The sequence below is a fragment of the Suncus etruscus genome, chromosome 7, assembly GCF_024139225.1.
Source record: "Suncus etruscus isolate mSunEtr1 chromosome 7, mSunEtr1.pri.cur, whole genome shotgun sequence".
Taxonomy (NCBI): Eukaryota; Metazoa; Chordata; class Mammalia; order Eulipotyphla; family Soricidae; genus Suncus; species Suncus etruscus.
The window spans coordinates 27,328,084-27,337,600 of NC_064854.1; positions in this window are offsets into that span (position 1 = coordinate 27,328,084).

Sequence of the window (9,517 nt, forward strand, 5' to 3'; positions counted from 1 at the left end):
AATCATGAACTCCCCCAAAACTGCACCTTTGGCTTCAAACCCTCCTCGATATCCTTGACTTTTCTTTCTTGGATCCATTCACCTTTCCCATGGAGATCCAGCTTCAGCCACTGATCTCCCGGCTCGGTCCATAGCATAGAGAGGACCTGAGCATCTCAGGAAGCTTCCCTTCCGCGCGCGTGTCTCCTGGCTGTCCTGTGATTGCCCCCCAAGAAATCACCGCCTGACCATTGTACCTAACCTGCCAACCCCCTTAGCGTGCTTGTTCATCCCCTTGGCCGCCCAAAGGATTGGTAGATCCCTTGAAGGAGCTGAGTTTCATGAGGAGAGGGAGATCGTTAGGGTCGCCTTCCTTTGCTCCCCCTTTTCCTTTGCCCTTTACACCTAATAGTAGCTCTGACCTGGAGGTTCTCAGGGTATGCTTCTAGCCCTGTGCTCAGAGATCACTCCTGGTGGTGCTCAGAGGACAGGATGGGCCAAAGACCACACACACACACACACACACACACACACACACACACACACACACACACACACACACACACACACACGAGGCATCTGCTGCTTGGCAGCATCAGTCTAAACTGAAGTCAAGTCATGAACTTGTCTCTTTCTTACACTAATTCGAATAATCAGTTAGCCTTTAAATTTCTGGTTCTTCATGTTAATCTGACACGCGTGGTCAAAGGGCGACTCTGGGCCTGTTCATAATATCCTGTGCTGCTCCTTTACTTGGTCCGAATAGAACAGAAATCATCAGTAGATAACAGCCCTTTCTTTCCTTTCAGCACCTCAGACACGTGGTAAAAATACAGGTGACCTATATAAAATCTCCGACCTCAGAAGTGCTCCAGTGAATGTCTCTGTGTCAAAATAATCTGCACATCAATAATTCACAGACACCCAAAGCAAAATTCAACAGCTTCCCACGTGTTGCTTATTTTTCTATAACACTGGCAATGAAATTCTTATCACTCAGTTACCTCAGCTAGAAGCCATTTCTTTAACAAAATTTCATTGACTCAATCTCGGGAAGCTTGGAATTGACGTCATCTCTGAGTACTACCTCTCAACCCCACTGAGCAAAAGCCCCATCACCGTGTAGGCCGCCTTCAAACAAATGTGCTAGAATGTCTTTGCTTCCCTCTAGCTCTCTCAGTCCTCTCTGCTAAAAGGAAATCCATCCACCTCAATGATTCCCTGGTATTCGATTGCTCTGTTTAACTGAATATTAATAACACAAGGCAACGGACTTGCTAGGAATGCTTAAAGAGTGAATTTGGTAATAGGTGCTGAATCACTCTCTAGCAAAGGATGCTGGTGAGCTGAGGAACTATCAGGAGAGGTTCTGTGTAAAGAATTATCCCTATCAGGAGCCAACAGGAACACACTATAGAGGTAAAATCCACACAATGCCAGTGGTAGCTCTATGGGCAAAGCACATGATTGGCATACACAACGCCCAACCTGAGCACAGTCTGGAGTAACCCCCAAGCACAGAACTGAAAGTAGCCCCTGGGCACTCCTAGGAGTGTGGTTCCAAGACCCCAACCCCAATAAAAATGTAGTTAGCATACAGAGTTAAGGTTCTTGACTGGCATGCGCTCTGTCCTGATTCAATGCCCTGAGCTGGTCTCCCAAGCACTGCCGGAAGTGGCTTCTGAGCAATGCAAGTTGAGCCCCAAATACCCCCCTCAAAATTTTTTATATTTTCGAATAGCAAAGAGGAGACTTGAGTTTTTGTCTGGTTTTGTTTATAGGCCACATCCAGGCATTCTCAGTAGCTTCATTCAGGGGTTGCTTCTGGTGGTGCTCAGAGAACCATCCCACAACCTTCCACAGGCAACACATGCAAACAAGTCCCTTGTGCCTGCTCCCTGGCTCCAAGACTTCTGGTTTTATTCAAAGGGCACTTTCCCCCAGCTGTATTAAGATATAATTGATATATAGCATTGTATAAGCTTGAGATGTAAGGCATGAAGGTGTAGTGTGAGATGATTCCCACAAAACGATTAGTTTTAACATCTACATCACACATAATTAGCACATGTTTTTGCAGTTCAGTTCGACTTTCTTCAACCTTTTCACATATATAATACAGGATTGTTAAAGAACTGAATTTTTACTGATTTAGCATCCATTTAATATGAGTACATAGGAAAAGAGTAAATAGGAGATACTTTAATGATTTTGTCAGTGACAATCCACATTAGCTTTGTTCTCTACATCAAATGAGGATGATGCCATATTTCTACAGTCAGAAAAAGGACCTCAGAAAGTAAACAAGACAATTATCCAATTATATGCATTAGATAACTGAGTTCTAGTGAAATGAAATTGATTTCCTGTGACTGTCGAGGAACTATAAGAACCTTGAAGGCAGAAGCCATGTTATATTCCCAGCAATAGATGGGATTATTTGTTCTTATCTATAAATGGGAATTTAACATTCTGCTTTTGCATTTGCATCCTTGGCAAAGCATCAGTGAAGATATGGGAAGGTAATATTTTTACTTATTCTTGAGGCGAAAAGGAGGCGCCTGGGCCATATTGAGTGCTCAGGAATTGTTCCTGGCTTCTTTCAGGGAACTGTGTGGTGTGGAGATCAAATCCGTAGCTGCTCCACAGTCATTCGAGACCTTTGAGCTACCTCCCTGGCCCATTTCCTTCATTTTATCTGGTGTAAAAAAAAAATTATGCACCAGATCTCTTACAATAAAGGTGCATATACCTAGGAAATTCAAGGTCCTAGTGAGAAATACTTTTTTTTTGTTTTTGTTTTAGTTTTTGGGCCACACCCGGCAGTGCTCAGGGATTACTCGTGGCTGTCTGCTCAGAAATAGCTCCTGGCAGGCATGGGGGACCATATGGGACACCGGGATTTGAACCAACCACCTTTGGTCCTAGATCGGCTGCTTGCAAGGCAAACGCCGCTGTGCTATCTCTCCGGGCCCTGAGAAATACTTTTCTTAGAAATTAGGTTGAGACATATTGAAACAAGGAAGGGTTAGATACTATGTGGATTTAGCAATGTTTTCAATGTTTCCTTTTAGAGTTAGTGCAATTGGGAAACAATGTATATGTCCTGGCTTAAGTTAGCCCTTTATGCTGGTAAGAGCTGGAGAACCTTCTACATTTGGCAAGAGCCTTAATGAGAGACTGGACTAAAGAAAGAAGAGGAAGGACTTTCTGGTTCATAAAGGGCACATGGGAAGGGCTAACACAGGCCCTTTCCTCCAGTCTTTGCATTTGGCCTGTTGGACACTTCATCAAGAACGCAGACCAATCCCAACTGCAAGAAATGAGCTTTTAACAAAGATCACTTGGAAATATGGATCCTGGCTTGTTACTACTGCTTTCCGCTTTATTTTGAAAGCCGTGAAAAGTAAGGTAGAAGTGTGTTTTGTTGGATAAGATGTAAAACTAGACATTGAAATAGAATTGAGGCTGGGTTTTTTTATTTTTATTCTTTTTATTTAGGAGCTAGAGAGATAGTACAGTGAAAAGGGTCCTTACTTCCACACAGCTGACCTGAGTTTTATCCCTGACCTTCCATATGGTCCCTGAGTTTTCCCCAAAATAAATAAAATCAATCATTTTTCTTTAAAAAAAATGCTTTGCACTTGAATTATTTAGACCTCTTACTTATAAGAAGAGTTCAGTAACTTCATTGGTTTGGTGCTATTTAAAAGCATAAATCCTTGGTTTAATGCATGGTTTATTTGGTTTTTGCTTTTGATTTGGGAACTACACCTGGTGGTGTTCAGGGCTTACTGCGAGAGATCATACCTAGTAGGTTCAAGGACTCATATGTGGTGCCAAAAATTGAATCCAGGTTGATCACGTGCAAGGCAAGTAATTGCCTCACCTACTGCACCATTGATCTGGCCCTTGTAAGGTGATTGGAACAAATATGGTTGCAGTCTCCCCTACTTTTGTAGTGCTCCCCAGAACCTTGCCATTTAGAAAAGTAATATTAGACCAAAAGTGAAGTCCACAAACAATGAAATCCAGCCAAAATGCACTCAATGAGGTCTAAGAATTCAATTGTGACATACAGGTTATTCTTGCAGGGGGAATTGTTGGAGTGATGTACAGAGCTTGTTTGTGAAAGCCCCTGTGTGCTGCCTGGCCCCCACCTGGGCTCCCAGGGACTTGGCTCTGGCTTCTTGGGGTCGTCTCCCTGCTGAAGTGCTGGTGGCAGTTCCTCTGGCTTGTGTCTTTGGGGAGGACTTCCAGGACAGTGGCAGTGATTCCAGGAATCTTCCTGTTCGTTGGCAGATGTATTGGCCTGGCTTAGAGAGTCTGGGCTGGGAGAAGACTGGATGGAAAGGAGGGTGATGACTTCCAGCCATTCTCATCTTCCCTCCTATTGGGGCTCTCCCAGCAGAGGTTGTGCATATGAGCTGCCTTTTTAGATGATAGGAGGCTGGGTGGAAGGCAACATTTCATCTTTTATCAGTGACACCTTTAGAATGGAAACACATATCCAATCCTGGGAGAATAACTAAATTAAACTAAATGAGTATTTAAGTCTTTTTGTTTGTTTGTTTTTGTTTTTGTTTCTGGATCACACCTGGCAGCACTCAGGAGTTCCTCCTGACTCTGCTCAGAAATCGCCCCTGGCAGGCACAGGGGACCATATGGGATGCCGGGATTTGAACCACTGTCCTTCTGCATGAAAGGCAAATGCCCTGACTCTGTGCTATCTCTCCGGACCCATAATTAAGTCTTCAAATGACAAACACTTGGCAAAACCCCTTAAAATAGTATATTTGCACAGAAAATGACCATGATGTTAGGGTCCCAAGTGATAATACAATAGATAGGGTGCTTGACATTTAGCAGACAACCTAGGTCAAATCCAACTTCTCCTTATGGTCCTCTTATTCCTGTCAAGAATGATCCTTGGGGCCGGGAAGGTGGCGCTAGAGGTAAGGTGTCTGCCTTGCAAGCACTAGCGTAGGACGGACCACGGTTCGATCCCCCGGTGTCCCATATGGTCCCCCAAGCCAGGGGCGATTTCTGAGCGCATAGCCAGGAGTAACCCCTGAGCGTCAAATGGGTGTGGCCCAAAAACCAAAAAAAAAAAAAAAAAGAACGATCCTTGAGCACAGATCCAAGAGTAAGTCCTAAACACAGCCAGGTGTGGTACCAAACCCAAATAAATAAACATAATGATTTGCCTTTGAATAAAAAGGGGGGAATAGAGAGATGGCACAGCAAGTAAGACACTTGCCTTGCATGCAATCAACCTGGGATATCTGGCATCCTATATGATTGCCAATCATGATCAAGAAAAATTCCTCAGAATAGAATCAAGGGTAACTCCTGAGCATGGCCACATTCAGTGCTTCCCACAGAAAAATACCCACCATGGTATTAAACATGTGTGGTGTAAACAGAATACAGCATGTGAGGTGGTGTAGGTGGTAGGGCTTTTGCCTAACAATTGCCAACTTAGGATAGACGTTGGTTTGATCCCCTGGTGTCCCATATGATTCCCCAAGCCAGGAGTGATTTCTGAGTGCATAGCCAGGAGTAACCCCTGAGCTTCACCAGGTGTGGCCCAAAAACTAAAAAAAAAAAAAAATACAGCATGTGAATGTATGGTTTTCACTAACAGGGATGCCTAAGTGATGCCTTTTGGTTATGAATGATTTTAAAAAATATTTCTCTGCATTTTTGTAGCTTTTATAATTTGAAAAAATTAAGCCATTTTTTGGTTAAATAGCCTCATAATTATGGCCTTTAATATGTTACCTTAACTTTTATCTGAAAACACCTTTTAAGTTGCTCCATTCTGTGGGTGATTTTTTTTTTATAATTTAGATAGCATAAAGTGAAGTCTGTAGTGCAAAAGACCATTTTCTTGTATGCTAGGGAAGGGAAAGTGTCTCTGAATTCACTAGGAGTTTCCCCTCCTCCCAAAAAATGGAAGGAAGGAAGGAAGGAAGGAAGGAAGGAAGGAAGGAAGGAAGGAAGGGAGGGAGGGAGGGAGGGAGGGAGGGAGGGAGGGAGAAAGGAAGGAAGGAAGGAAGGAAGGAAGGAAGGAAGGAAGGAAGGAAGGAAGGAAGGAAGGAAGGAAGGAAGGAAGGAAAGAAGGAAAGAAGGGAGGGAGGGAGGGAGGAAGGAGGGGAGGAAGGAGGGGAGGGAGGAAGGAAGGAAGGAAGGAAGAGAGGGAGGGAGGGAGAGAGGAAGGAAGGAAGGAAGGAAGGAAGGAAGGAAGGAAGTGAAGAAGGGAGGAAGGGAGGGAGGGAGGAAGTGAAGAAGGGAGGAAGGGAGGGAGGGAGGAAGTGAAGGAGGGAGGAAGGGAAGGAGGAAGGAAGGAAGGAAGGAAGGAAGGAAGGAAGGAAGGAAGGAAGGAAGGAAGGAAGGGAGGGAGGGAGGAAGGGAGGGAGGGAGGGAGGGAGGGGGGAGGGAGGGGAAAAAACAGAAGAGAAAAATCTGAGGCCAGAAAGACAGTACAAAGATTCAGGCTCTTGCCTAGCATGTTGCAAGGGCTGTCATCCTGGTTCAAACTTAGCACTTCATTGCCTTCCCTCAAGAGAAAGCAGGAGTGACCCAGAGTACAAAGCCAGATATTTCCCCATGAGGGGGAAAATGTACACATATGAGGAAGGTAGTTGATCTATTTTATTTTCTTTTTGTTTTGTTTTGGTCCACACCTAGCAGTGCTGAGGCTTATTCCTGGCTCTGCACTAGGGAATTATTCCTGTTAGTGCTGGGGATCAAACCCAGTGGACTGATTGTAAGGCAAGTGACCTACTGTACTATTCTCTGGCTCCAAATTGTGCTGTTTCTCTATTATACTCATATTCCCAAAGCTGAGAGTCTCTCACTTGTTTTTCCTTTTTCAATAAAGGGTTTGAAAGCAGAAGGAAATTATAAAATTAGTACTAATAACAAGCATGTCATTAGCTATCTACAAACAGTCTAGCTTTGAAGTTATGCTCCTGATACTATCAGGTTCATTGAATTAAAATTTAGTATGAAAGTGTCATTGCATGTCTATATCGCTTATAAATAACTTTTACTAGATAAGTAAACATAAAGATTAAAAAGATAGAAAAAGGGACAGGAGAAAGTACAGCAGGTAGAGCACTTGCCTTGCACCACAAAGCCTACCCAGGTTTGATCCTTGGCACCCTATATAGTCTCCCAAGTTGTGCCAGAAGTGGTTTTTGACTGTAGAGTCAGGAGTAACCCCTGAGCATTGCTGGGTGTGGCCCAAAAAACAAACAAACAAACGGACAAAAGTATGAAACCTCAAGTATGATTCATGACACTTCTCCAAGAGCAATGTATTAAATGCATATAAGAGCATATGTTCTGGGGCTGTAGCAATAGCACAGAGGGTATGTGTTTGCCTTACAAGCAAATGACCCAGGTTTGATCCAAAACATTTCATGTGGTCCCCCAAGCCTGCCAGGAGTAAGCCCTGAGAGCTGCTGGAAATGTTCCCTCCCCCAATTTGTTTGTTTTGTTTTTGAGTCACACTCAGCAGCGCTCAGGGGTTACTCTTGGCTTTGCACTCAGAAATCACTCCTGGTATGCTCAGTGGTCAGCAACCTTTTTTTTCAACTGAGCCAAATCTCGCCAAAACCACGATTGAAATTTATTTTGAGAGCCACACAGGGCGCGCACTGACAGAGGCTAGGAGCGGAGTCCGGACTCCTGGAGAGGCCGCCCGGCACAAAGAAGAGCCAAATTAAAAGTGGAAAGAGCCACATGTGGCTCGCGACCCGCAGGTTGCCGACCACTGCGAGTCTAGGGCAGTGGTTCTCAGATAGTGTGGGGGAGGCAGGCTCCATAAAGGGGGGCACATTTGACCTCGGCAAATACTGTCATAAAAAGCTAAGCCCTGTGTTAATGTCTCTGTATGTCTCTGGAGCTGAGAGTTGCTGTGTCCTGCTTCAAACCTCGCTTCAAAAAGCTATGCATTGCAAAACGTGCTCATTGTAGCCATTAATCCAGACATCAATTCTGATTAAAAAATCATGGTCTCGGAGAGATAGCACAGAGGTGTTTGCCTTGCAAGCAGCCGTCCAGGACCAAAGGTGGTTGGTTCGAATCTTGGTGTCCCATATGGTCCCCCGTGCCTGTCAGGAGCTATTTCTGAACAGCCAGGAGTAACCCCTGAGTACTTCCGGGTGTGGCCCAAAAACAAAAAACAAAAAATCAGCTCAAATTATTTTATGTATTTTTGTTTTGCAGGTTAAAGTTTTTTTAAATAAAGATACTATTTACAGTCGCACGGGGGGCATGAAAAATGTTTTCTTCCTAGGGGGGCATGACAGAAAATAATTGAGAAGCATTGCTCTAGGGTAACCCATTTCATATGGGGCAGGAGAGAGCTCAGGGTGAGAAGCTCTTCCTCTCTTGTGAGTCCAAGTTTGAATCCCGAATCCCAAACCACCTATAGTTCCCAGAGCCCTACACAGGGCTACTCTTGTGTATATAAACCGGAATAGCACCTGACCACCACTGAGTGTGGCCTCCCCAAACAAAAACAAAAAGAAGGGAGGGTCTGTTTATGGGTGAAAACAATGCCATAGGCTAGCTGGTGTGACCTTAGGAAGCCAGCAGGCAGGGTAATCAAGTGCTTTCCTGCCTTTGGCAAAATCTGATAGCAAGAAGTAGGGTGCCCCAGAGCCTTGTGTGGTGACAGCAACGACCCTAGCAAAAAGTAGAAAGTGACCACAGAGTGGTTGAACTGAAAGTCTGGTTTTTCATTTGAGAGTCGATCCTGTCTTTCTAAAGGAAGACGAGGGTTTTGTAGGTTAAGGTCAGCAAGTAAGAGCAGCAAGGTCAGAGGAAAATGCATGGGGCCCACCTGGGACCGACCTGGGTCCAATCTACAGCATCCTCTATGGTTCCCCAAGCCTGCCAGGAGTAATTTCTGAGCTCTGAGTCAGGAGTGAACCCTGAGCACCACCAGGTGTGGTGCAAAAAATAAAAAGAAAAAAAGAAAATCCTGAAATAAAATTGAGCAGGTAAAGGACTTCCCTTGCATGCAATGGACCTGCGTTCAAGTTACAGCGCAGCCAGGAGTGACTTCTGAGCACAGAGCTGGAATTGAGCCCTGAGCACTGCCAGAGGTGGCCCCAAAACCTAGATAATAAAAAGCACACTGAGGCTGGGCACAGCAGTAGGCCACTTGCCTTGCATGCGGCTAATCTAGGACCGACCTGGGTTCAATCCCCGGCATCCCATATGGTTCCCCAAGCCAGGAACAAATTCTGAGTGCATATCCAGGAGTAACCCCTGAGTGTCACCGGGTGTGGCCCAAAAACCATTAAATAAATAAAGAAAATAAAATTAAATTAAATAAAAAGCACACTGATGCCACAGGCTTCGAGGAATCCAGGTAAAAGATGAGTGTGTGTGGCCTGCACTAAAATCCAGCCCAAAGAGGGTAGAGGAAGAAAACCAACAATTCACCAGAGCCAGATTTATTTATTGGGCTGGAGGCAAAAAAAAAGGGGGGGGGCAGATGTGGCCTTATTAGTACACG